Source organism: Ornithodoros turicata, chromosome 9 (genome assembly GCF_037126465.1).
Source record: "Ornithodoros turicata isolate Travis chromosome 9, ASM3712646v1, whole genome shotgun sequence".
Lineage (NCBI taxonomy): Eukaryota > Metazoa > Arthropoda > Arachnida > Ixodida > Argasidae > Ornithodoros > Ornithodoros turicata.
In genome coordinates, this window is record NC_088209.1 from 3,603,451 (window position 1) to 3,629,898 (window position 26,448).

The following is a 26,448-nucleotide window of genomic DNA, read 5'->3' on the forward strand; positions in this document are numbered from 1 at the left end:
AAATAATGGCATCAATTACATAGCTGTTAGAGAAAAAAGGAAAAACATATCCAACAGTTAGAATAGCATGCACTGCAGCAAAAATAAGTGGACAAAAATGAACAAAATAAGCACGCCCATTACTTTCCAGAACAAAATTAATGAAAATAGTCGCTTATTTTCCTCCACTTCGCCTGCACAATACGGACATGGCAGCCGGATAAGCTATCTGTAGCTTTGTTGTCGTGGACGTCCATTGCTCCTCACTCCTCACGTATTTCACAATCACTTGCCAAAGATTGGTGAGAGGGGTATGGACTGGGAGAAGGAGTTTGTCAACAGCATCCTCTAGCTCCGCAAAATCTTGACAGTGTAACGATAACGGCCGTGCCCGCGTACATACTGGATTTAATTTGGTCTGGTGCGGTTATGATGTTAAACCGCCATCACTTGTATGTTTGTCTTCTCTCCTTATAAATTTACTGGTAAATTTGTTTGATATTCGGCAGAAACGCGTACGGCGCGGCTGGAGATACTACGCCGGGATCTACTCGCTGGGTTACCAGACCGGGCCAGGCTCTAGTCACTGGGTCACCGGGCGCATAAAAATATGAAGGTCTGGACCCGGGTCGGGCCGAGCCATTTTTCGATGCGCAGGGCTCTACTGGGCACTACCTGAAACTTTCGTTAATGCGGGACTGCATTTTAAAAACTGTTCGCTGTTAAGGGTGGGCAAATGCATTGGACTCTATGGGTATTTGCCGGGGGCGCCGGATTACTTTGTTGCTAGGAGAATATCGTTCTTGCGGGCTTTCGTTATTGAGGAGCTTAACTGTACTACTATAGTGCCTAGAAATACTGACACTATATTGTAGGCACTCTAATACTACTGTAGCGTACCCTGCTCAGTGACGATGATAGTGCCACCATACCAGATTGGTATCCATATATTCCTATACCTATTACCTATATTCAGGACTCCTTTGCCAACCTTCTCTGGCCCCGCCCACTTCAGCAAGGTTGACCTTACTAAAGTCAATTACCAGATACCCACCCGTGCCTCCCGAGGATGTACCTAAAACAGCAATTACTACCCCATTCGGTCTTTTTGAATTTACCTGGGTGTCCTTTAGTTTACTTAATGCAGCTCCAACAATCGTTAGTAATCAGACGATAGATGACACAATCATCAGCACAGAGACATACTTACGATGTGAGATCATTTGGAAGTCGTGAATGTATATGAGAAAGAGACGCGGGCCAAGGACGGCCCACATTGCGTCAGGACAGCCAATGGCAAGCCTGCCTCATCGTCCTGTGCGAGGAGGAAACGTCTTCTTACTTGTATTGTTTTTTGTTCCATGTTTCAGCTGGGTTTCATGTGGAATCTTTCGGTGCTTTAGGGTTTGTGTGAGAGCCAGTAACTCCAGTTGGCTGTGGCATCACGTGGCAGGTGCAAGACACTATCGATCGGCACCAAGAATCCCACCGCTGTCTTCTGCGAGGGTCGTTCAATATGGGGTGCCGTGTGATTAGCTTTCATCGCACGTTAAAGAACCCTCAGGTGGGCAAAAGCAATCCACAGACCGACACCTGTCGCTTATGATCTCAGCTGTATCGCGACGTAAACACCCAATTATTAATTATTACGAGAATCCCAGCAGATAGGGGTCCCAATTTCAGGGTGGCAGCTATGTTGCCAGGTTTGTTTTTGTCCTAAAGATGATGGCCTTGGCAATAGCCCATTTCTTCATCAGAAAGGACAGTGCTGCCAGATGCTAGATGCAAACGTGTCATTCTTCCCACAAAAAGTCACTGGTTTCCTCATTTATTAAAGGGGCACTAAAATGCAAAAACATCCTGCTCTGAAATGAAAGTCCGTCACCGGGACTGCTCCATTGCATCGCACGCGCAGTATGAGCTAAAAGTACTGCTGCACAAGCTGAAGCGTCGCTTACTGCTTAGTGCCGAAGCAAGAAAGAATGCGGTATACTTTTGACTAAGTTCATAACGCAAGTTTCGAATGATGACAGGAAGTACGAAATTAACGTAACGTGTAACGTAATTTGAAGTGAACTTGTTTTTGCATTTTAGTGCCCCTTTAGTCAACACTGCTTAAGTGGTCGATGACGATAAAATAAACAGACCGCACAGTGACATGGGTGACGGAGTACATACCTCTCTTGGCATCACCGGAGCAGAAATTTGCAGCATGCAGACCAACTATGCTGACCAACTAACGGTGGAGCCCTGTTGCCGACTGAGAGTTGCACAACGGGAATCACGGTACTGGTCCACTATTTCATAGAGCTTTTGTTGAGGGTCGACACTGCTGATTCGAGCAAACTCTTCAAAGATCTGAAGCGAGATAGAAATTAAAGGAAGACACGAGAGATAAGCTGAATGTGTACGCAAAACTTTCAACTGACCAAAACCTCAAATCAACTTGAATAATGCTATATAGTCAAATACAGGCAGGCTCCCCGATTCTCATGAATTTGATTTATTAATGCGTCAGCATTAGGAGTGTCAAAATGGTAAAAGCTGTGTGTGTGTGCCCGCGTGCGAGATGGTGATGCCTCACTGAGGCAGAAGTATAAGTGAACATGTAAAGGGCATATAAGAGGGTAAATGTAAATAGAGGTAAGTTATTGGAAATTTAAGTAATCGAAGGTAATTAAGAGGGAAGAGTAATATAAGGTAACGAACGGTAATTAAAGCAAGAATAGGTAATGGATGTAAGATATACGTAATTAAGAGAAGGATTAAATGAAATTAATTATTGGATAATAATAATATATGAAATCAATTAATGGATAATTGAGAGTAATTAGTAAATGTAATTAAATGGTAATTGAGAGTAATTAAAGCAAGTAAACGGAATTAAAGATTACCTTAGGTAGCCTCGGTTACCTTTGGTAATTAAAGAGTAATTACAGGGTAACTGAAAGTAACTGAGGTTCATTAAAGGCTAATTAAATGGACTTAGATATAGTAACTGAAAGTGTTGAACCGGAAGTCAAGTGTACACTGGAGGTGGACAACCGGAAGTCAGGTTAGACAAGTGGATACTAGAAGTCATGTATAGACGGTAAGTGGACAACCAGAAGTCGCGTTTTTTTTTCGGAAGTGAACCGGAAGTTGGGTTTAGACCACGACCTACTCTATAAAAACATGACCATGACACTTGCGCCTCTCTCCAGCGCCGGAGAAAATGTTTCTCTTAGTGGCCGCAGCAAGGTCGTGGTGCCACAAGTAACCCCCACAGCAGATGCCGCTCCACGTGTTGATACGGTAGTTTTCGTTCCTTACTTGGATGCCGTTTTCTACCGTGTGAAGTTCTGGTTAGTCGCACGTCGTCCATTGAGTGGTTTGTGATGGTGTACTGCACCGTCCCACTCTGCAAGTCGAAGCAAGGAGTGTCGGACCCGAGTATTTCGTACCGCGAAAGGCCCTGAAGGTGTCGAGTGTATGTGCAACGTGATTGTAATGAAAAAGCAAAGTAGATGTGGTGATATTTCTGCCAAATAGTCAGCAGACAAAATTAAATGGAATAAAATGAAGTGTCTGTTCAGTTATGTGTGCTGTGTTCTTATTAAAAGTTTGAATTAAAACCAACTAAAACTGCACGCTGTCCAGTAGTGACAATGAAATGACAGCTAACATACTCATTCGCAGAGTCAAGTAACTACGGGCCCACGCATAAATTTTGGAGCACGATCGCGCATGGCAATATCCACGTACATCAATTGCTACATCGTTTGTGGCGCTATATGGCCGCTTTTGCGGCGCTTTTTTGTGCCGCTTTTGTGCTTTGTGGCGCTTTTCCGCCACAAAGCGCACAAGCACTCATCTGGAATTCAACTTCGTATTATCATCGGTTGAAGCACAGTGTGAAGCGATGAATGTTTTACCAAGGATCCAAGTATATTCGTCAAATGGGGGCCCACGGTATACCACACATCCTGTACAAGCACTGTCCCAAGCAAGGCGGCTCTAGACGCGAAAATTCATGTATTTTGCGTAAAGTAGAACTAACTTGCGTTGAGCACACATTACACGTTTTTCGCATCAGGATACACGAAGACAACGCGTAGACACACGCACAAAACAATGCTAATAAACATTGCCGATATTACAGCAGCCGTCTCCCCTTCGCTTGTGGGGTGTGCACGTGGTGCCCCTAGCGAGCATGTTGAGCGCGAAACCGGTTTTCCCCGCTTCGGGCCGCGGACAGCGGACCCATAGGGGGATCGGCGAGTGTCATGGTCGTGTTTCTATAAAGTAGGTCGTGGTTTAGACCGAATGTGGATACCCGGAAGTAAAGTATGGACTGAAAAAATTGCCCAATGATAACGCATTTCTCTCGCATTTACTGTTAACTAAATCGTCACTGAATTTCTGCTCCTCCCCCTAAGCATTCAAACTGATGTAGACAAGAATAGCACCCACTGCAATCACTTCCTAGGTGACGGGTGTAGGCACATGCATACTACCCAATGCATCGATTCCAGTTTCGGTTTCACAGTTGCCTGCATAGCATGTTCTTCAAATTTCGTAGTGGTGTTACTGTGGCATGCCAAAGGCCCCGAAGAGGCATGTCCAAAGGTAGCTGCCCAATGGCTACTTTTAAAAGTACTAATGCGTACAGAAACATGCGTATGAAACACATACAGTAATATCTGGCACCACTTCACCAGCCTACTTGGCCAAGATTCTCTTTCAAAAGCAACTTGCATACCAAATGGATTGGGACACTTTGATAGATGTACAGTAGACTCCCGCTGAGCCGAACTCGCTTACCCCGAATTCTCGGATATGCTGAACAGAGTTAAAACTTCGGACATTAATAGAGATATGACAAATAAAAGACGAAACTCTGGATCATCGGAACATAATGAACTCTGAAAAGTTGTCGTGTTGCGACATGGCCAGGAATGTAGCAGGATGTAACTAAGCATGTTCGCACTTGTCCCGTTTGCCAGAGAACAAAACCTCGTGGTGGTTTACCCCCTGGGCGCTTACAGCCTATTCAGAGCAATAAGCCCTGGCAGATGGTCGCTTGTGATGTGATGGGACCGTTTCCACGTAGTCCTAGAGGTAACCAGTATTTGTTTGTGGTTACTGATCACTTCACGAAATGGGTTGAGCTGTTTCCTCTCAGGACGCTGACTTCCCAGACAATGTGGGAAAGACTACTCGACACCTTTTGCCGGCTCGAGTTTCCTGCTCAGCTCATCACAGATAACGCTACCTACTTTACAAGAAAGGTGTTCTCATTTGATTTGATTCGGGTTTTTTTTGGCGCATCAGCTACAAAGGCCATAATGCGCCAAATACCACTGAAGACTAGTTAGTTAAAAGGTACATGTGTAGGACTAAAATGAGTAACTGTGCATTAGTATTTAAAATCACAGATGCGTTAAAAACCCAGTATCTTTAAAAAACCTATACACGTTCTCAAAAGGAACAAAGCTGCCATCACCCAGCAGAAGCATTGGGTGGAGGGGCAAGAAGGTTCTATAAAAGGGAGCAAAATGACGTTGACGAAGATGTTGGTAAGCTGGACACGTGATCAGGATGTGAATGATCGAAAGCTGTTCCCCACAGTGGTTGCATTCCGGTGGGTCTTCTCCTCGTAGAAGATACCCATGCGTCAAGTATGTGTGCCCCAAACGAAGGCGAGAGGATAGCACTTCATATAGTCGACTGGACATACCAGGTGAACTAGAGCCTACATATGGCTTGATACTGTGTAATTTATTATTGGTTTGCCGGTACCAAGATGTCTGCCAGTCGTTATTGATGCATCTTTTTAGACATAGTTTGAGGTCTTGATATGGAATTTCGAAAGGGGTTATGTCACTTGTTAGCGCAGCCGTAGCAGCATGATCAGCTCGCTCATTGCCAGGTATCCCAACATGACTGGGTACCCAGCAGAAGAGTAGCTGATCATGAAGTTAGCTATAGTGCTTGCCAGGCTCCTTGCACGAGCAACTACCAGGTTTTTAGTGGGGTGTATGTTACAAATAGCCTGCAGAGAACTGAGAGAATCTGTGTATATTACTGATGATCTCATGTGATTTTGTAGGATGTAGTTGAGGGCTAAAATTATTCCATACACTTCAGCAGTAAAAATAGACATGGTGCTCTTTAGACGGTGTGAACGTGTAACTATTCCAGTAACCATAGCACATGAAACCCTGGTATTTGTTTTTGATCCATCAGTGTAGAATTCAATATGGCTGCCAAAGGTTTCCTTTAGGTGCTCAAATTCCTGTTTCAATACAATGCTTGGCGTATCACGTTTGTCGAATCTGGTCAGTGATTTATCACATTTTGGATAAGGTTGCCATGGTGAGATTTTTTTTGCTGCACTCAAGGATCATTGAGTTATATTCTGAAAAGCCATAGTGCTCAATTTCCCGCGACATGCGCATACTAAATGGCAATACCGCTGAAGGTCTGTTCAAAAAGAGCTGTTTATATTGTGTGTCTTTTATAGCAGGGATCGCCGGGTTTTGTGGGTAGCCTCTAATCCTTAATGCATACGACGTACTCAGGTAGAACCGCCGTCTTTCGAGAGACCACTCATTGGCTTCTACATAAAGGCTCTCGACTGGCGAGGTCCGGAACGCTCCAAGGACCAGGCGTAGTCCCAGGTGATGTACAGGGTCCAACATTTTCAGAGTAGAAGGTCGTGCTGACCCATACACCACACAACCGTAATCAAGTTTTGAAAGGACAGTGGAGACATAGATCCGGTGTAATGTATCGCGATCTGCGCCCCATGATCGGTGTGAGAGTACCTTTAAAATGTTCAAAGACTTAATGCATTTTTTCTTGAGAGTTTTCAGGTGGGCTGAGAAAGACTGTTTTTCGTCGAAAATGAGACCGAGGAATTTGTGTTCAGGTTTCACGCTTATACTTTGGTTGCACATAGAAAGGGTGGGCTCTGGAACATTCCCCGAACCTTCGAGAAACGAACACAAACTGTCTTGTTGGGAGAGAATTTGAAGCCATTTTCCTGAGACCATCTAACCAGCTTATTTATTGTTAGCTGTAGCTGACGTTCGCACACCGATAAGTTAGAGGAGCAATAAGAAATCTGAATATCGTCGACGTACAATGAATACTTGATTGATGTAGGGATAACACTTGCTATAGAGTTCATTTTTACGATGAAAAGGGTCACGCTAAGTACGGACCCCTGCGGGACACCATTTTCCTGGATGAATGGACGAGATAGTGTTGTCCCAACTTGTACCCTGAAAGATCTCCCCTGTAGGAAATTGGTAATACATTGGAACATTCTGCCACGTATACCAAGTGCATGCAAGTCTCGAAGGATACCATATCGCCATGCTGTATCGTATGCCTTCTCTAGATCGAAGAAAACAGACATACAGTGCTGTTTCCTGACGAAGGCTTCTCTAATGGTAGTCTCCAAACGCAAAAGTTGGTCGACTGTTGAGCACGCAGCTCTAAAGCCACACTGATATTGATCTAAACAATTATTTTCTTCCAGAAAATACATAAGACGGTTGTTGACCATGCGCTCAAAGGTCTTCCCCAGACAACTTGTCAGCGCTATGGGTCGGTAACTGCACGGATGCGAGGGATCTTTTCCTGGCTTCAGCAGTGGAACTATGATTGCCTCCTTCCAGCCAGAAGGGAGAACACCTTCTAGCCAGACAAAATTAAAGAAATCCAGGAGAGAATTTAATGAAGTTAACGACAGATGTTTAAGCATGGAGTACACTATGCGATCAGGTCCAGGTGCTGAGTTTTTAGGGGATGACAGAGCCCTTTGTAGCTCCGCCATTGAAAAAGGTGAGTTGTAACCACACCTCTCATCTAACCCACTATCAAGTGTTTGCCTTTCAGCAGATGATTTAATCTTTAAGAAATCTCTGCTGTAATGGGATGAACTTGGCACTCGTTGGAAATGTTCCCCGAGGGCATTGGCCTGCTCCTCCATACTTTGACACACGGTACCATTTATTTGTAACAGTGGTACACAGAAACTTGTATAGTCGCCCTTTATTTTCTTTAGTCTGTCCCATATTATTTTTGATGGAGTTGTAGCATTTAAAGATGATACGAAATTTCTCCAAGATTCTTTCTTTGCTTGCTTTCGCGTCAAACGTGCTTTCGCTCTAGCTCTCCTGAAAGCAATTAGGTTTGTTATAGTGGGGTGTCTTCGAAAGACACCCCACGCTCGGTTTTGTTCTTTGCGTGTGCTTTCACAGTTGCTCGTCCACCAAGGCTTGGAGCGCTTGGGGAGTCGGCCGGATGTTTGCGGAATGGACTGTTGAGCGGCATTTATAATGGTATGAGTGATCAACTTATTTGCATCCTCAACATTCAAACCCTCAAAAGCAGAAGATAGGAAATTGGCTTGTCTTTCAAATATGTCCCAATTTGCCTCTTGTAATTTCCACCGTGGTGGACGTGTTCTTATGTTGTTGGTGTGACCGTGAAATTTAATAATGAGCGGAAAATGGTCGCTACCTCGGGGATTCTGTTCGACTGTCCAGTCAAGAAGCTGAAAAATGGATGGGCTGCATAGTGAGATGTCTATGCAAGAAAAATTTTGTGTCGAAGAGTTCACATAGGTAGGTAGCCCAGTATTCAGAAGACAGAGTGACCCCGAAAGGAGGACCCTCTCCAACATTTTCCCCCGTGCATCTAGTTTTGCACTTCCCCACAAAGGATTGTGGGCATTCAGGTCGCCTAAAATCACAAACGGCTGGGGGAGTTGATTGCATAGATTTTCGAAATCTCTTTGCTCTATTACCACTGATGGGGGCAGGTAGAGTGAACATACTGTCAAAGTCCTGTCGAGGCACACTTCGACTGCTACTGCCTCCAAGTCTGTAACGAGTGGAAAGTGTTTTACGGGTATGCACTGCGGAAGGACTACAGCCACACCACCAGATGCACGTGCGCTGTCTGTGCGGTCCTTCCTGAAAACATTATGGCGACGGAAAGGGTTTAAGTTTTCTTCGTGTAGGTATGTCTCTTGTAGGCAGAAGCAGACAGCTCGGTACTTTTCAAACAGATCGTGTACATCATCAATGTTACTGTAGAGGCCTCGACAATTCCACTGAAGGAATACCTGTCCCATAATTAGAATGGAAATAAGAAAGAGCAAAGGGAGTCTGCACATTGGGCGTTAAGGGGGTGTGACCCTTGGCGGGGGAGGCCTCTGTTTCTCCCTTGACTTGCCTCTACCTCGACCTCCACGTTTTTCTCTTTGCTCCTTCCCTTGCGAAGGAGCTCTCTGGTCCAGTGCACATGGAAGACTTGACGATGATTTCTGCGACATGCAGTCATCATCGTCAAGCTCCATTGAGTGTGTGGCAGTCTGCGATGAGCTCCCAGTGAGCCCATCCCACACTGAAAGCCCGCCATCAACCTCCGTGGAGATTGTGGAGGGAGCCTGCGGAGGCGAACTCTCCGTAGACTCCTCTTGTGTTTGGGGAGTGTGGAGTGGAGGCCCACAGGTTTGGGTCCCCACGGATACTCTGAGCGATGCCACTCCCCGGCGCACCGCTTCAGAGAAAGATCCTCTTTTCTGAAACTCCATTTGTGTCTTCGCTGCTTTGTATGTCAGCTTCTGTACAGTTTTAATTCTCAAGATTTCTTTCTCGTCGCTAAAGCGTGGGCAACTTCTTGAATAGGATGGATGATTGCCTTCACAGTTGACACAAGGTAAGGTGTTTTTACACGACTCTGGAGTATGGTCATTGCCATCCCCCGCGCACTTGGGGCAGATCAGGTGCCCACGGCATACTTGGGAATGGTGGCCAAATCTCTGGCATTTGAAACATCGACGCGGGTTAGGTATATAGGGTCGGACATGGCAGTTTACATACCCAGCCTTTATTTCTGTAGGAAGCGTGTGCAACTGGAAGGATAAGATGATGTGCCTGGTTGGTATTTCTTTGTTGTCCCTGCGGATGGATATCCGTTTGGCACTGATCACCCCTTGGTCTTTTAAGCCGTCCTCGATCTCTGTTTCGGAGCACTGCAGTAACTCCTCGCTAGAGATAACACCTCTGACTGTGTTGAGGGTGCGGTGTGCAGTTACTGAAACTGGAATACTACCAATCTGTTTTACTGACAATAGTGCTGAGCTCTGCTGCCTGCTCTGGACCTCAATGTGGATGTCACCAGTTCTCAATTTCTTTGCACTGTACACTTTACCAACTACTTGTTCTAGAGTTTTAGCGACGAGAAAGGGAGAGATAGTAGCTAGTGGTTTTGTCTCATCTTCAGCATGAATGATCAGTATCTTCGGGAAATACGGTTCTGGAGAGGAATTAAAAAACTGCAATGTTTGCACATCGGTGCGGTGCCTTTTGTGCGCCGATCATGTTTTTTAGGGTTTGAATTATCCATAAAGGAGGGAAGTTATTCGGTGCAGAAGTGTGTCACCCACCATGGAGCCCAACGAGGGAACGTGTCCCACACGTTAACACTGCCTCTACACTATACCCGAGTGCAGTTTTCTAAAGGAAGAAGTACTGCCCAAGGTTGACCCTTGCCGCCAAAGAAGGTGAAAGGGGAAAAGGAGAGAAAGAAGGAGACCAAGGAAGAGAAAGTAATGAAAAGGGAGATGACGACTAGCTGAATAATCCTGGCCGGGTATTCCAGGACCACCCGACTATGGGAAGCAGGGGCCAAAGCGGTGTGTTGCTTTCCCGGAGGGGCCCCGAAGGGTCCTAACCAACCTCCGGGTCCGCTCAACCACCAGGATCCCCTTTTCCCCAGACACGGGAAAGCCACGCACAGCTATACGTGGGGGTCTCCCTCCTGCGGCGACCCAACCGTGAGTGCAGGAGGGGGCTACTGCGGCTGCTGCCGGGCGATGGGGGCGCCAAGTTCCCGACGCCGGGTCCAGCATTAACGTTGGAACACTACCAGCGTGATATTAACTTCGGTTTCCTTTCTTCGGACCTTTCTTAAGGCAGTAAGTCTCCATGTCCTCATTGTAAGTCGTCATGTCCTTATCGTAAGTCCCCACGTCCTCATTGTATGTCTCCATGTCCTTACTGTAATCCTCTATGTCCTTACTATGCCAGTCTGCCACTAACATCTCCATAACTAATTTGCCCTAGATTTCCCACTGTTGAGAGGAGCAGGAACCCAGAGATTCTCTCCGCAGTGACAACAGTGGACTAATTGCCCTAAATTTCCCAGTGTTGAGAGGAGCAGGAACCCAGAGATTCCCTCCGCAGTGACAACAGTGGACTAATTGCCCTAAATTTCCCACTTTTGAGAGGAGCAGGAACCCAGAGATTCCCTCCGCAGTGACAATAGTGGACTAATTGCCCTAAATTTCCCACTGTTGAGAGGAGCAGGAACCCAGAGATTCCCTCCGCAGTGACAACAGTGGACTAATTTGCCCTAGATTTCCCACTGTTGAGAGGAGCAGGAACCCAGAGATTCCCTCCGCAGTGACAACAGTGGACTAATTGCCCTAAATTTTCCACTGTTGAGAGGAGCAGGAACCCAGAGATTTCCTCCGCAGTCGCAAGAGCGCAGTAGCATAGCGGTATGGCATGCAGCTGGTAAGGCATATACAGTAAGGCATGTAGCTGTGAGACGTATGGCAGTAAGGCATGCCGCTGTGAGGCATGTAGCTGTAAGACCTTTCTTAAGGCAGTAAGTCTCCATGTCCTCATTGTAAGTCGTCATGTCCTTATCGTAAGTCCCCACGTCCTCATTGTAAGTCTCCATGTCCTTACTGTAATCCTCTATGTCCTTACTATGCCAGTCTGCCACTAACATCTCCATAACTAATTTGCCCTAGATTTCCCACTGTTGAGAGGAGCAGGAACCCAGAGATTCCCTCCGCAGTGACAACAGTGGACTAATTGCCCTAAATTTCCCACTGTTGAGAGGAGCAGGAACCCAGAGATTCCCTCCGCAGTGACAACAGTGGACTAATTGCCCTAAATTTCCCACTTTTGAGAGGAGCAGGAACCCAGAGATTCCCTCCGCAGTGACAATAGTGGACTAATTGCTCTAAATTTCCCACTGTTGAGAGGAGCAGGAACCCAGAGATTCCCTCCGCAGTGACAACAGTGGACTAATTTGCCCTAGATTTCCCACTGTTGAGAGGAGCAGGAACCCAGAGATTCCCTCCGCAGTGACAACAGTGGACTAATTGCCCTAAATTTCCCACTGTTGAGAGGAGCAGGAACCCAGAGATTCCCTCCCCAGTGACAACAGTGGACTAATTGCCCTAAATTTCCCACTGTTGAGAGGAGCAGGAACCCAGAGATTCCCTCCGCAGTGACAACAGTGGACTAATTTGCCCTAGATTTTCCACTGTTGAGAGGAGCAGGAACCCAGAGATTCCCTCCGCAGTGACAACAGTGGACTAATTGCCCTAAATTTCCCGTTGTTGAGAGGAGCAGGAACCCAGAGATTCCCTCCGCAGTCGCAAGAGCGCAGTAGCATAGCGGTATGGCATGCAGCTGGTAAGGCATATACAGTAAGGCATGTAGCTGTGAGACGTGTGGCAGTAAGGCATGCCGCTGTGAGGCATGTAGCTGTAAGACCTTTCTTAAGGCAGCAAGTCTCCATGTCCTCATTGTAAGTCGTCATGTCCTTATCGTAAGTCCCCACGTCCTCATTGTAAGTCTCCATGTCCTTACTGTAATCCTCTATGTCCTTATTATGCCAGTCTGCCACTAACATCTCCATAACTAATTTGCCCTAGATTTCCCACTGTTGAGAGGAGCAGGAACCCAGAGATTCCCTCCGCAGTGACAACAGTGGACTAATTGCCCTAAATTTCCCACTTTTGAGAGGAGCAGGAACCCAGAGATTCCCTCCGCAGTGACAATAGTGGACTAATTGCCCTAAATTTCCCACTGTTGAGAGGAGCAGGAACCCAGAGATTCCCTCCGCAGTGACAACAGTGGACTAATTTGCCCCAGATTTCCCACTGTTGAGAGGAGCAGGAACCCAGAGATTCCCTCCGCAGTGACAACAGTGGACTAATTGCCCTAAATTTCCCACTGTTGAGAGGAGCAGGAACCCAGAGATTCCCTCCGCAGTGACAACAGTGGACTAATTGCCCTAAATTTCCCACTGGTGAGAGGAGCAGGAACCCAGAGATTCCCTCCGCAGTGACAACAGTGGACTAATTGCCCTCAATTTCAGCAGCAGCCAGCAGCAGCCAGAAGCAAGCAGCAGCCAGCAGCAGCAAGCAGCAGCCAGCAGCAGCCAGCAGCAGCCAGCAAGCAGCAGCAAGCAGCAGCCAGCAGCAGCCGGCAGCAGCCAGCAAGCAGCAGGTAACAGCAGCAAGAAAGCAGCCAGCAGCCTGCAGCAGCAAGCAGCCAGCAGCCAGCAGCAGCAAGCAGCCAGCAGCAGCAAGCAGCCAGCAGCAGCAAGCAGCCAGCAGCAGCAAGCAGCCAGCAGCAAGCAGCAGACAGCAGCAGCAAGCACCAGCAAGCAGCAGCAAGCACCAGCCAGCAGCAGCCAGCAAGCAGCAGCCAGCAGCAGCAAGCAGCAGCCAGCAGCAGCAAGCAGCAGCCAGCAGCATCAAGCAGCAGCCAACAGCAGCAAGCAGCCAGCAGCAGCCAGCAGCAGCAAGCAGCAGCAAGGAGCAGCAAGCAGCAGCCCCAGCAGCCAGCAAGCAGCAAGCAGCCAGCAGCAGCAAGCAGCAGCCAGTCAGCAGCAGCCAGTCAGCAGCAGCCAGCAAGCAGCAGCCAGCAGCAAGCAGCAGCCAGCAGCAGCCACCAGCCAGCAGCAGCCACCAGCCAGCAGAAGCCACCAGCCAGCAGCAAGCAGCAGCCAGCAGCAGCCACCAGCCAGCAGCAGCCACCAGCCAGCAGCAAGCAGCAGCCAGCAGCAGCACCACCACCACAACCACCTATGATTAGGTTGCCGCAGCACTCGCTAACCGGGGCCCTATATGAGGGGTCCCAAAAATGTTTTTACAATATGCAAGTTACCTTGATTTGGATATGTATATTTCTGGCAGAGATGGGCATAAATACTGCCGCTGTGAGGCATGTAGCTGTAAGACCTTTCTTAAGGCAGTAAGTCTCCATGTCCTCATTGTAAGTCGTCATGTCCTTATCGTAAGTCCCCACGTCCTCATTGTATGTCTCCATGTCCTTACTGTAATCATCTATGTCCTTACTATGCCAGTCTGCCACTAACATCTCCATAACTAATTTGCCCTAGATTTCACACTGTTGAGAGGAGCAGGAACCCAGAGATTCTCTCCGCAGTGACAACAGTGGACTAATTGCCCTAAATTTCCCAGTGTTGAGAGGAGCAGGAACCCAGAGATTCCCTCCGCAGCGACAACAGTGGACTAATTGCCCTAAATTTCCCACTTTTGAGAGGAGCAGGAACCCAGAGATTCCCTCCGCAGTGACAATAGTGGACTAATTGCCCTAAATTTCCCACTGTTGAGAGGAGCAGGAACCCAGAGATTCCCTCCGCAGTGACAACAGTGGACTAATTTGCCCTAGATTTCCCACTGTTGAGAGGAGCAGGAACCCAGAGATTCCCTCCGCAGTGACAACAGTGGACTAATTGCCCTAAATTTTCCACTTTTGAGAGGAGCAGGAACCCAGAGATTCCCTCCGCAGTGACAATAGTGGACTAATTGCCCTAAATTTCCCACTGTTGAGAGGAGCAGGAACCCAGAGATTCCCTCCGCAGTGACAACAGTGGACTAATTTGCCCCAGATTTCCCACTGTTGAGAGGAGCAGGAACCCAGAGATTCCCTCCGCAGTGACAACAGTGGACTAATTGCCCTAAATTTCCCACTGTTGAGAGGAGCAGGAACCCAGAGATTCCCTCCGCAGTGACAACAGTGGACTAATTGCCCTAAATTTCCCACTTTTGAGAGGAGCAGGAACCCAGAGATTCCCTCCGCAGTGACAACAGTGGACTAATTGCACTCAATTTCAGCAGCAGCCAGCAGCAGCCAGCAGCAAGCAGCAGCCAGCAGCAGCAAGCAGCAGCAGCCAGCACGCAGCAGCCAGCAGCAGCAGCCAGCAGCAGCAAGCAGCAGCAAGCAGCAGCCAGCAGAAAGCAGCCAGCAGCAGCAAGCAGCAAGCAGCAGCAGCCAGCACGCAGCAGCACGCAGCAGCAAGCAGCAGCAAGCAGCAGCAGCCAGCAGCAGCAAGCAGCAGCCAGCAGCAGCAAGCAGCAGCAAGCAGCAGCAAGCAGCAGCAAGCAGCAGCAAGCAGCAGCCAGCAGCAGCCAGCACCAGCAAGCAGCAGCAGCCAGCAGCAAGCAGCAGCAGCCAGCAGCACCAGCAGCAGCCAGCAGCAGCAAGCAGCAGCAAGCAAGCAGCAGCCAGCAGCAGCCAGCAGCAGCCAGCAGCAGCAAGCAGCAGCCAGCAGCAAGCAGCAGCAAGCAGCAAGCAGCAAGCAGCAGCAAGCAGCAGCAGCCAGCAGCAGCCAGCAGCAGCCAGCAGCCAGCAGCAGCCAGCAGCAGCCAGCAAGCAGCAAGCAGCAGCCAGCAGCAGCAAGCAGCCAGCAGCAGCCAGCAGCAGCAAGTAGCAGCAAGGAGCAGCAAGCAGCAAGCAGCAAGCAGCCAGCAGCAGCCAGCAAGCAGCAAGCAGTCAGCAGCAAGCAGCCAGCAGCCAGCAGCAGCAAGCAGCAGCAGCCAGCAGCCAGCAAGCAGCAGCCAGCAGCAGCCACCAACCAGCAGCAAGCAGCAGCCAGCAGGAGCACCACCACCACAACCACCTATGATTAGGTTGCCGCAGCATTCGCTAACCGGGGCTCTATATGAGGGGTCCCAAAAATGTTTTTACAATATGCAAGTTACCTTGATAATAACTCTATTATTCATGCAAAAATGACATTTTGATATGTATATTTCTGGCAGAGATGGGCATAAATACTGCCGCTGTCAGCCAGTCAGCAGCAAGCAGCAGCCAGTCAGAAGCCAGCAGCAGCCAGTCAGCAGCCAGCAGCCAGTCAGCAGCCAGCAGCCAGCCAGCAGCAGCAGCACCACCACCACCACCACCACCACCTATGATTAGGTTGCCGCAGCATTCGCGCAGCAGCAGCATTTTTTTTCCTGAATGCCAAGAGGAACGATTCGACAAAAAATGAAAGGACACATCGTAGAAAAATAATAACTGTGGTCACCTGACAACAAGAAGTTCTTGTTTGAGTGTGGCAAAAAAGTACAGTTCGGCCTCCTTATTATGTGCGACAGGATAATATATGTCTTGTTTTCTTTTTTTAGAAGAATTTCTTAAGCGTAAATTTTTGATTGAGGCAGCGGTCGCGGCAGCGGTCGTTTGATTGAGTTTTTTATTGCTTCGTTTGGAGCAGATGCATACTATAAACAGGATGGAACTAAAGTTTTATATGGCTGTTAATACAATATCTGTATTTTATACTATGGCTATTCCTTCTTAGCATTCAGACTTCGAGTGCCTTTCGTGCACATATCACTATCCCATTTCGGATCCCAGCAACGAAAAGGGTGCCCAGAAGAAGCACAGAGTATTGGCTGCTCCCAACTTGAAGACATTTTCTTCGGTATGTATCCTACAGCTACGGGGGATGCTTCCGCATTGTTCTATTCAATTCAATTCAGTTTTATTCAATTTTATTTCCTTTCGGATGGGACAGAGTAAAAAGCGAGAAAGCTGTGCTGTTCGTGAATGACCAATAAAACCTTTCTGCAAATGACCAGTGGTCTTCCCTCTTAAACTGAAAAAATAGCAAGAAACAAACAAAAAGGACAGGACACTGATTGCCTCATGCTCCATATGTTCGAATCAAAAGTTACAGAAAAAGAGGTGCTAAGGACACGCTGGGAGCTTCGAACTGCCTTCGAAAAAACGTCTTTCGAACAAACGGCGTCGATCAACCGGCTTTCGATCGAACGGCTTGCGACGAAGCGGTCTTCGATCGAACGCCTTCTCCAAACAGCTTTTGGAATAACTCCTTGAACTCAATCTTTATGTATAAATGGACAAGATAAAATGAAAGGAACTTGACGGGCGACGAGGTCTCGGAGCACGATTTCCGTCTCATAACGCTCTGATTATTACCCGGAAACTTCAGTACTATATTTTTAGACACTCCTTGGTTTTCACAGGGTAGTTCACATTACACCAGACCTTTCGTTCAGCGTAGACACTAGTTCAGCGGAGAATCCCCAGTGACCGGAGCTTTTCCTTATCTTCCTCAGAAGACCTCCCTTTGTTCGCCGTGCAAAGACAGACGGGTACAGGTTTTGGGTCATCCAACGTGCAACTGGCAAGGATTGTCGAGAGAAGGAAAATCCAGAGAACCGGTCTCGACAAATTGGCCGTATCTCAAAATAACGTGATCGAAGTCCGCGTTGAAAAATAAACTACTGTAAATAAATGTTATCTGGCTGCACGGAAACTGCCAAAGCCCACTTAGACTAACCTGAACATGAAGATGCAAACACCGAACTTTTACTAACCTAATAATCAACTACCCAGGCAACACGAAATGGTCCGATAAATGTTACTGGGATGTCACATTGGGGATGTTGCGGACATCCCAGGCATGTTCCAAACACAGTCTAAACTTGTCCCAAAAATGAAAAAATGAGACACCGAGAAATGTTTCAGGGAGATCCTGTGGATGTCCCCGAGGGATGTGCATCAGACATGAATGGGACATCGCGGAGAAACCCCCCCCCCTCGTCCCGTCCCCCTTTTAGTGCTGTTCTTTCCACTTTTTAAGCTATATAATGTATTATAAGCACTGCAAGCAATATGCACACACCTTGAGTGAACATGACAACATTTTATTGTTCCTTTGAGTTACATTTGTCATCATCCAGCCTGTTGACTATTAATACTATGAAGCTAATAAAATATCACAGTTCCAACAAATACAAACACTTGTACGGGGTTATAACTGTTTCCTGTAAACACTAAAAATCCAAATCAGGGGATAGCAGCTGCCGCTTCTAAAGAAATTTAAAGCTCCAAATAGATTGTTAAAACTGCCCTCTGTAAAAAACTGTAAAGAGGTTCCCAACCCGAAAAGGGTCAAATGGTGAGGTAGCAGAAGTTTAAGCTCATTATAAGCAAGTATTGGCATTATAATATGCAACTGCAACATTCATGAAATCCCTTCTGCATCACACCGCAGCGTCGGACTTTGATAATGCAACTTGCAGCAAGAAAAGGCAGTACAAAAGTTCAAATAGGATGTTGTAAGTAACGACAGGTACTGAAAATTTTACCTGAAATTTTATTATGTTACCTCGTAGATGCGCATTTCTGGTTTGGATAACTGAGGAAGGAGCGGAAGCAGAGGCAGAGGTGGATGTATGGCGAATACGGCTGACTGCAATTCAATAGAGAGTTTTAATGCACCGTACGCTATCGCCTTTGCGTACATAAGGAATAGCGTGGTGGTTCTGCGCAATGCGCGAAGCTCTCTCTATGTTTTGCGCGTGCACAGAACCAGCAACGCTACCTGTTGCGTACGCATATGCGGTAACGTACGATCCACTAAAACTCACTATTCATACAGAGGAAATGAAATGTACAGGTGAATATGCAACAATGTTATAAATGCAAGATCTACCACAAGCCTGTAGATTAAATCAAAAATTCAAACAAAAATTCAGTGAGTGTGGAAGGAAATTATCCGAACGAAACAACAAACAAGGGTCCAAACTAACAAAAGAGTACAAACTGGAATGTTCCTGGTACAGGATGTGGCGCAGTTCAACTGCACTTCTGGTCTGGGCAGCCGAAGGAAGGGCAGAAGTAGAGATGGAGCGAATACAGCTCACTGCAAGACAACCATACAAAGGGAGTTAAATGTAAAGGTGAATATGCAACGATGCCACAAATGGGAGATGTATTTCAAGAACGCGAAACCTGCTCTCAAACATGATGTGGCAGAGTATAGGCCAAAACTGATCTTTTGTCAGTGGAAGCCCATTGACGTTCATAATTATCGCAATTTCGTGTAGTATTTGGCTTAATCCTTCCAGTGCGCACCTCTGACCAAACCGAAATGGCAATATTTTCGATCTTCTATTCCTTCCACACCGGATGCAAAACGTGGGTCGTAGCAACGTCCTTGCTCAAGCTGGGAGATCAATAAATGACGGCTGCGTCTTCAGCAATTTCAACAGTTTTGTCAGACCTACATATGTGACACAGACGATGCAAGCGCCCACAATCTCGGCCGCTCTTCAAAGTTAGCATGCGGAGGAACACTGGATGGGGAAGCGTGCATCTCAGCTGCATCTGACTGACGTAGTCACGATGGGCCTGCACATGCAAATGACAGTGCAGTTCAAGAGTGCGGAAAGTTTAAATATACTTACTTTTGCTTGCCATTGCTAACGGCAGTTCCGTAGCAGACTCGCAGACACGCATCACAATAATGGACGCCCGAGTGGCCTCCTTCCCGCCGCTTTCCGTACTGGTCATCGCCGAACGTCCCAATTTGGCATCCACAGGGCGATTTCGCGGATTTCAAATGGTGCGTTTCAAACGCACATCCTACCAATGTACGAGAGACATCGTCTGTGGGACTGCGGATGTTGGGACCTGTTTGGGATGTCCCTACAAAGTTTCGTGTTGTCTGGGTAACTAACGTGCTGTTCCGTCGCGTCCGTTTCATTTATCTCCTATTTCTTAATCTTATTTATTTATTTATTTATTTATTTTTGGAGTAGCAAGCCGACGACCCGTTTGGCTGACCTTTAGCCCGTTTTTTTTTTCCTTTTCGTCTAATAAATATATCCCCCTCCCCCGTCGCTGTCGTTGATTGTCGTTGGTTTTCCTCGCTACGCGAACGTGAATTTGGGTTCCCGAAAAGACTGTTGCTCATGGTTACTGTTGCTCATTGCCACAAATAAATAAAATAATAAAGATGAAAATAAAAATAAATCGATCAATAAAAGAAAGAAATTGATTGATTGATTGATTGATTGATTATGTGTTTAATGGCACAAAGGCAACAAAGGCCATAAGCGCCAAAACCATGGTGAGTGTGTCGGAGATGATTATGGGAAAGATGATGTGAGAGAGAGTGTGAGTGAAAGCTGCAGTTCAAGGCGCCGTTATCCTAAGAAACATTTATATATGTGTAATCCGCTTGCTGGCTGTTTCAACATTACGAACATTACAGGGCTGTCCTGTTGAACGTTACTGCAATGTTTGTGAAGTCGGCCTTCCACTAACCGTAAATACGAGAGATTCTCGTTAGCCTTATGAGACAGTTGACTGAGTAAGCACAAACCCGAAATGGCTGTGATGTTCGTGAATGACAAAGGTCTGTAGATAAGCAGTGGTCTCCCCTCTTTAGCTGAAAAAAAAAGCAAGTACAAACAAACAAACAAAAAAGGAGAGGACACTGATTGCCTCATGCTCCATATGCTCGAGTAAAAAATTACAGAAAAAGAGGTGCTAAGGACACGCTGCGACCTTCGAACTCCCTTCGAAAAAACGTATTTCAAATAAACGGCGTCGATCAACCGGCTTTCGATCGAACGGCTTTCGACCAAGCGGTCTTCGGTCCTTCTCCAAACAGAATATCCAGTTATAATGTGATGAGGAAGATGAGATGGACTGTGAACGGTGAACTGTCAAAAACAAGCCTAAACTAACCTAGGACCCAGTTCTAACCGGTCTGGGGACGCTACGTCCAACAAGACGTTACATCCATCGGTGGACGTAACGGCGCATTGGATGCAACGGCTCATTGGCTATAATGGCACGGTATCGATGTACCGACACGTTGGATGCAACCGCACGGTCTTTTGGATGTAAATGCTCGATGGATAAGCGGCTTCAGATCGTGAACTAATATGGCATTGATATAGTTTTGGAATCAGCCACTCCATAACACATATTTCGCGGCGTATCCTCGGAATGTTTTTGTTTGTTTATTTGCATGATGTCATGTGATGTGACAAAGAAAAAAAAAATGGGGATGTGAGTTTCGACGACGTCGAACTGGCTACCCCAGTACTCTTACACAAACACATGATGAGATGATGAAAAATAGAGATGATGATTTTTGTTTTCGTGAGAGTCCGTCAAATTACGATGTTTTATTATTTGATATGTTCACAAGTTACAGACACAGTTGCTGTCGTGAGAGAATAAATTAGGTCAGGTTCTAAATTACGAGGTTGGTCCACAAGTTGAAATCCTCAAATTTCAAAACATTCACGAAATAATATAGTATTAGGTAAAAAAGGTAAAAGCGCATAAGGTAAAAAAGCTGCTGGTCGTGTGTGTCATGTTCTGCTTGTCGTACGTCGTTGGCCTCGCTGAGGGCGGGCCGCTCGTCACGACCAACGCAACAGCGCGCGTCCTAGGCCGACTTCCAAGGAAACCGTACCGGCCGAACCGAACCGTCCAGGATGGCAAGTCGACGTCCCGTTTGGCTGACCTTTAGCCTGCTTTTTTTTCGTCTAATAAATATATCCCCCTCCCCCAATGCTGTCGTTGGTTGTCGTTGGTTTTCCTTGCTTCGCGAACGTGAATTTAGGTTCCGGGAAAGACTGTTGCTCATTGCGCGGGCGGAAATAATTGTGCAGCGGCCGCTTGATCGATTTTTCTTATTGGTTCACGTGGAGCGTTCATGAAAAACAAAATAAAGAAAATAATAACGATAAAAATAAAAATAAATCGATCAATAAAAGAAAGAAAGAGAAACAACAAATAAAGCTGCAGTTCTAAGTACCGTTATCCTAAGAAACATTTGCTTGTAATCCGCTTGCTGGCTGTTTTAACATTACAGACATTAGAGGGCAGTCCTGTTGAACGTTACTGGAATGTTTGTGAAGTCGGCCTTGCACTAACGTAAATACGAGAGATTCTCGTTAGCTATATGAGACAGTTGACTGAGTAGCACAAACCCGAAATGGCAAAATCGAGGAAATTGACGTTTCATGTCACGCTAATAAACCCATCTCACTTCTCTATAAGCGCACCGAAAAAAGAAGAGGTTTATTGGTCTCGGTGGTCTCTTACACGGGCCGCGACAATGCTGGCTCGTCTACCCAACGTTCCCCCCCCCCCCCCCGACAATGCTGACTGACGATAATCCCTTTACGAGCAGCTAAGTAAGCTTTTGTTCTGGTCTCCAAGGCCATGCCCTAAGTCCGCTGTCCATGAAAGTAAAGAGGAGAGAGGGAACACTACAGTGCGCGTGCGCGCCGCATGGTCGGCGGATGGATACGGTCAAAATGTTCCGCGCGGTTTTTCCTGTGCTACGGCTAGAGGGCGACACAGAATGACGCGGTTTACGGGCTTTGAGACGGTATTTATCCGTACTCACGTTTCATGCTTTTTTATAAAAACTGAAAGTGGTAGACATATAAATTTGATGTCTATCGATTCCTGAAATATTTACAGCGAAAGTAAATGGAAGGCTTTTTCGAAATTTATATAGAAGTTTAATAAAACCTGTTCAAAGAGGGAGGAGAAAAATTGTGTATTTTTTTCGCATTCGTGACGTCGCCGTAAAATACATACGATATGTATGAGAAATCCTGTAGGCAAATATCTTCATCTCGTCTTCCTCTTTATAGTGAAACCACCCGCGTCAAAATCTTCGCGGTGGTTACCGAGAAAAAGCATAAAGACTGTTCCATAGGAAATACATTGGGACAGAGAGCTGGTATGCCCTCTTAACGACGCACCCTGGCGAACCTTCAGACGAGTCAAGAGATCCAACATTAGTTAAGAGATCCTCCGAGTCGAGAGGCCCATCGGTGGATCTCTTGACGTGGAATCCAGTTACGGCGTAGTCAGCGTTTCAAAAACAAAGGAAGGCTTTGCTAGGCGTTAACTGTGGCCCATTTAGGGACTCAGCGTCAGAGCAGGATTTAAGTCAGTCAGAGCAGTAACTTAAGCAGCAGTTAAGAGCAGTCAGTCAGAGCAGGATTTAAGCAGTCCTTTCATATCTAGGTGGCGCTGCATGTGGGCATTGTATCAGGAAAGGAGGTTTACAATACAATTTTCATTAACTTGTCGGACACTGACAGCAACTGCAATGTTATAAGAGCCAATGCCCCAATCAAGACTCACTTACATTTGATTTTATGAATGAAGTGTGGGTTTCCTTTAAAAGGCTCGGCAGAGCTACGAAGAAAGCTAGACAGGTGAGATCTGAAAGAGAGTTAAGAGTGAGTGACATCGAAAATCCATTTCAACTATACAGTGCTGAACAGACTGGAGGGTAACAAGTGTACCACAGTTACAGTTGACTCTTGCTAGCACAAACCGGCGACCCAAGCGAGCACAGATTTATTAAGGCTAAGCGAATATTTGATATTTTGGCAAAATACAGGAATTACATATTTGACACTAAATTCAAATAGTATTTTGTCAAACACGACGAATATACTTGAGTCGTCGACCACGCACCGTAACGACATGCACATCTGGCAGTTACGGCTTCTACTGGCTTAATCTGGCAGATTTTCGGTTCCAATATATCGGTCACTGGGATAAATCCAATGCAATCCGATACTACATCTGAAACTTTGTGGCAAGCATTTGTTCTGGTTTAGAGCAATAGTTAATAGTCAAAAGCAAACTTTTTTGCACCGTGCACCCCTTTTGCCGTTCATCAAAACGTTATTCCCCCCATACACTGTGAACTTTTTCACACCTTCAAAGGTGTGCGCTATGAACATTCAACCTGGTTGCGTAACATTGCATCTCCAGGGTGATATTTTACAAAATTTGGAAAGCATTACTAAAGATCAAGTGTCAGTGCAAATCTTGCTTTCATTATGTCTTGGATATCGTAGGTACGAGCTAATGCATATATGCATCGCTAACGATAATCGAGCACGCGCAAGTGTCTACAATACTGTTGAACAACGTTGAGATGTCGCAAGACTGAATTTTTGGAGGACAGACAACACTCGAGTAAAGAAAATTTGTGCGAAACCGTGCTCCATTATGATGTTACCAAAATTACACCTAAAAAGGCGTGCGCCATGCACGTTGTTACACCTTTAAAGGTGTGAAAAGACTTAGAGTGTATTAACTCCAAGGCAATACACGCACAAAAAGAAAAATCTGAAGTATTTTGTTGCTTCTTCAGGGTTTCTTGAAAGCATTGTTAGTGGTGAGCGACCTTCCTGAAACATACTCCTTCCAGTACGGTGCACTCCCAGGGGCGACAATGACATACCATCGAGGCATTCCTGGCAAGGGGGATGTGCTGGGAATGATATACAGCCCCACAATAACGAAACTGCCGGGGAAGGAAGTTTTTTACTTCTCGTGAGAACTTTGCTATTGCAAAAATTCATTTGCATGCAATTCATTTTATTTCTCACCAATCAGGTGTGGAGTAACAGACAAAAAAGCTGTAAAGTACAGCTTGACAAGGGCCCAGCCCCCGTACAGCATACAATCGGTACAACGTAAAAATAAACTAAATCTCTAGAATTAATAATGCATCCAAATAACACATATTGAGCACATGTGCTCAATAAACTAATGCGCTAAATAAAACTAATGAATGCTTATACTACATAAACTAACCTTACACACAAATAATGGCATCAATTACATAGCTGTTAGAGAAAAAAGGAAAAACATATCCAACAGTTAGAATAGCATGCATTGCAGCAAAAATAAGTGGACAAAAATGAACAAAATAAGCACGCCCATTACTTTCCAGAACAAAATTAATGAAAATAGTCGCTTATTTTCCTCCACTTCGCCTGCACAATACGGACATGGCAGCCGGATAAGCTATCTGTAGCTTTGTTGTCGTGGACGTCCATTGCTCCTCACTCCTCACGTATTTCACAATCACTTGCCAAAGATTGGTGAGAGGGGTATGGACTGGGAGAAGGAGTTTGTCACCAGCATCTTCTAGCTCCGCAAAATCTTGACAGTGTAACGATAACGGCCGTGCCCGCGTACATACTGGATTTAATTTGGTCTGGTTCGGTTATGATGTTAAACCGCCATCACTTGTATGTTTGTCTTCTCTCCTTATAAATTTACTGGTAAATTTGTTTGATATTCGGCAGAAACGCGTACGGCGCGGCTGGAGATACTATGCCGGGATCTACTCGCTGGGTTACCAGACCGGGCCAGGCTCTAGTCACTGGGTCACCGGGCGCATAAAAATATGAAGGTCTGGACCCGGGTCGGGCCGAGCCATTTTTCGATGCGCAGGGCTCTACTGGGCACTACCTGAAACTTTCGTTAATGCGGGACTGCATTGGGCAAATGCATTGGACTCTATGGGTATTTGCCGGGGGCGCCGGATTACTTTGTTGCTAGGAGAATATCGTTCTTGCGGGCTTTCGTTATTGAGGAGCTTAACTGTACTACTATAGTGCCTAGAAATACTGACACTATATTGTAGGCACTCTAATACTACTGTAGCGTACCCTGCTCAGTGACGATGATAGTGCCACCATACCAGATTGGTATCCCTATATTCCTATACCTATTACCTATATTCAGGACTCCTTTGCCAACCTTCTCTGGCCCCGCCCACTTCAGCAAGGTTGACCTTACTAAAGCCAATTACCGGATACCCACCTGTGCCTCCCGAGGATGTACCTAAAACAGCAATTACTACCCCATTCGGTCTTTTTGAATTTACCTGGGTGTCCTTTAGTTTACTTAATGCAGCTCCAACAATCGTTAGTAATCAGACGATAGATGACACAATCATCAGCACAGAGACATACTTACGATGTGAGATCATTTGGAAGTCGTGAATGTATATGAGAAAGAGACGTGGGCCAAGGACGGCCCACATTGCGTCAGGACAGCCAATGGCAAGCCTGCCTCATCGTCCTGTGCGAGGAGGAAACGTCTTCTTACTTGTATTGTTTTTTGTTCCATGTTTCAGCTGGGTTTCATGTGGAATCTTTCGGTGCTTTAGGGTTTGTGTGAGAGCCAGTAACTCCAGTTGGCTGTGGCATCACGTGGCAGGTGCAAGACACTATCGATCGGCACCAAGAATCCCACCGCTGTCTTCTGCGAGGGTCGTTCAATATGGGGTGCCGTGTGATTAGCTTTCGTCGCACGTTAAAGAACCCTCAGGTGGGCAAAAGCAATCCACAGACCGACTCCTGTCGCTTATGATCTCAGCTGTATCGCGACGTAAACACCCAATTATTAATTATTACGAGAATCCCAGCAGATAGGGGTCCCAATTTCAGGGTGGCAGCTATGTTGCCAGGTTTGTTTTTGTCCTAAAGATGATGGCCTTGGCAATAGCCCATTTCTTCATCAGAAAGGACAGTGCTGCCAGATGCTAGATGCAAACGTGTCATTCTTCCCACAAAAAGTCACTGGTTTCCTCATTTATTAAAGGGGCACTAAAATGCAAAAACATCCTGCTCTGAAATGAAAGTCCGTCACCGGGACTGCTCCATTGCATCGCACGCGCAGTATGAGCTAAAAGTACTGCTGCACAAGCTGAAGCGTCGCTTACTGCTTAGTGCCGAAGCAA

General features: G+C 46.4%; 1 protein-coding gene across 2 annotated transcripts in view; it reads right to left on the minus strand.

Annotated features, from left to right (window-relative positions):
- Window positions 1-1,241: 1,241 nt before the first annotated feature.
- The window catches only part of LOC135369205 (uncharacterized), a 43,917-nt gene continuing 18,710 nt past the window's right edge, over window positions 1,242-26,448 (minus strand). Inside the window, exons 7-8 of one of the 2 annotated variants that reach the window (XM_064602838.1) lie at window positions 2,158-2,337; window positions 1,242-1,477 (exon numbers count right to left, since the gene is read on the minus strand). The gene's annotated coding sequence lies outside the window, so the exon portion shown is untranslated. Of the gene's footprint in view, window positions 1,478-2,157; window positions 2,338-25,797; window positions 25,971-26,448 lie in introns of those variants that run through there. The other variant, XM_064602837.1, reaches the window with a different exon arrangement.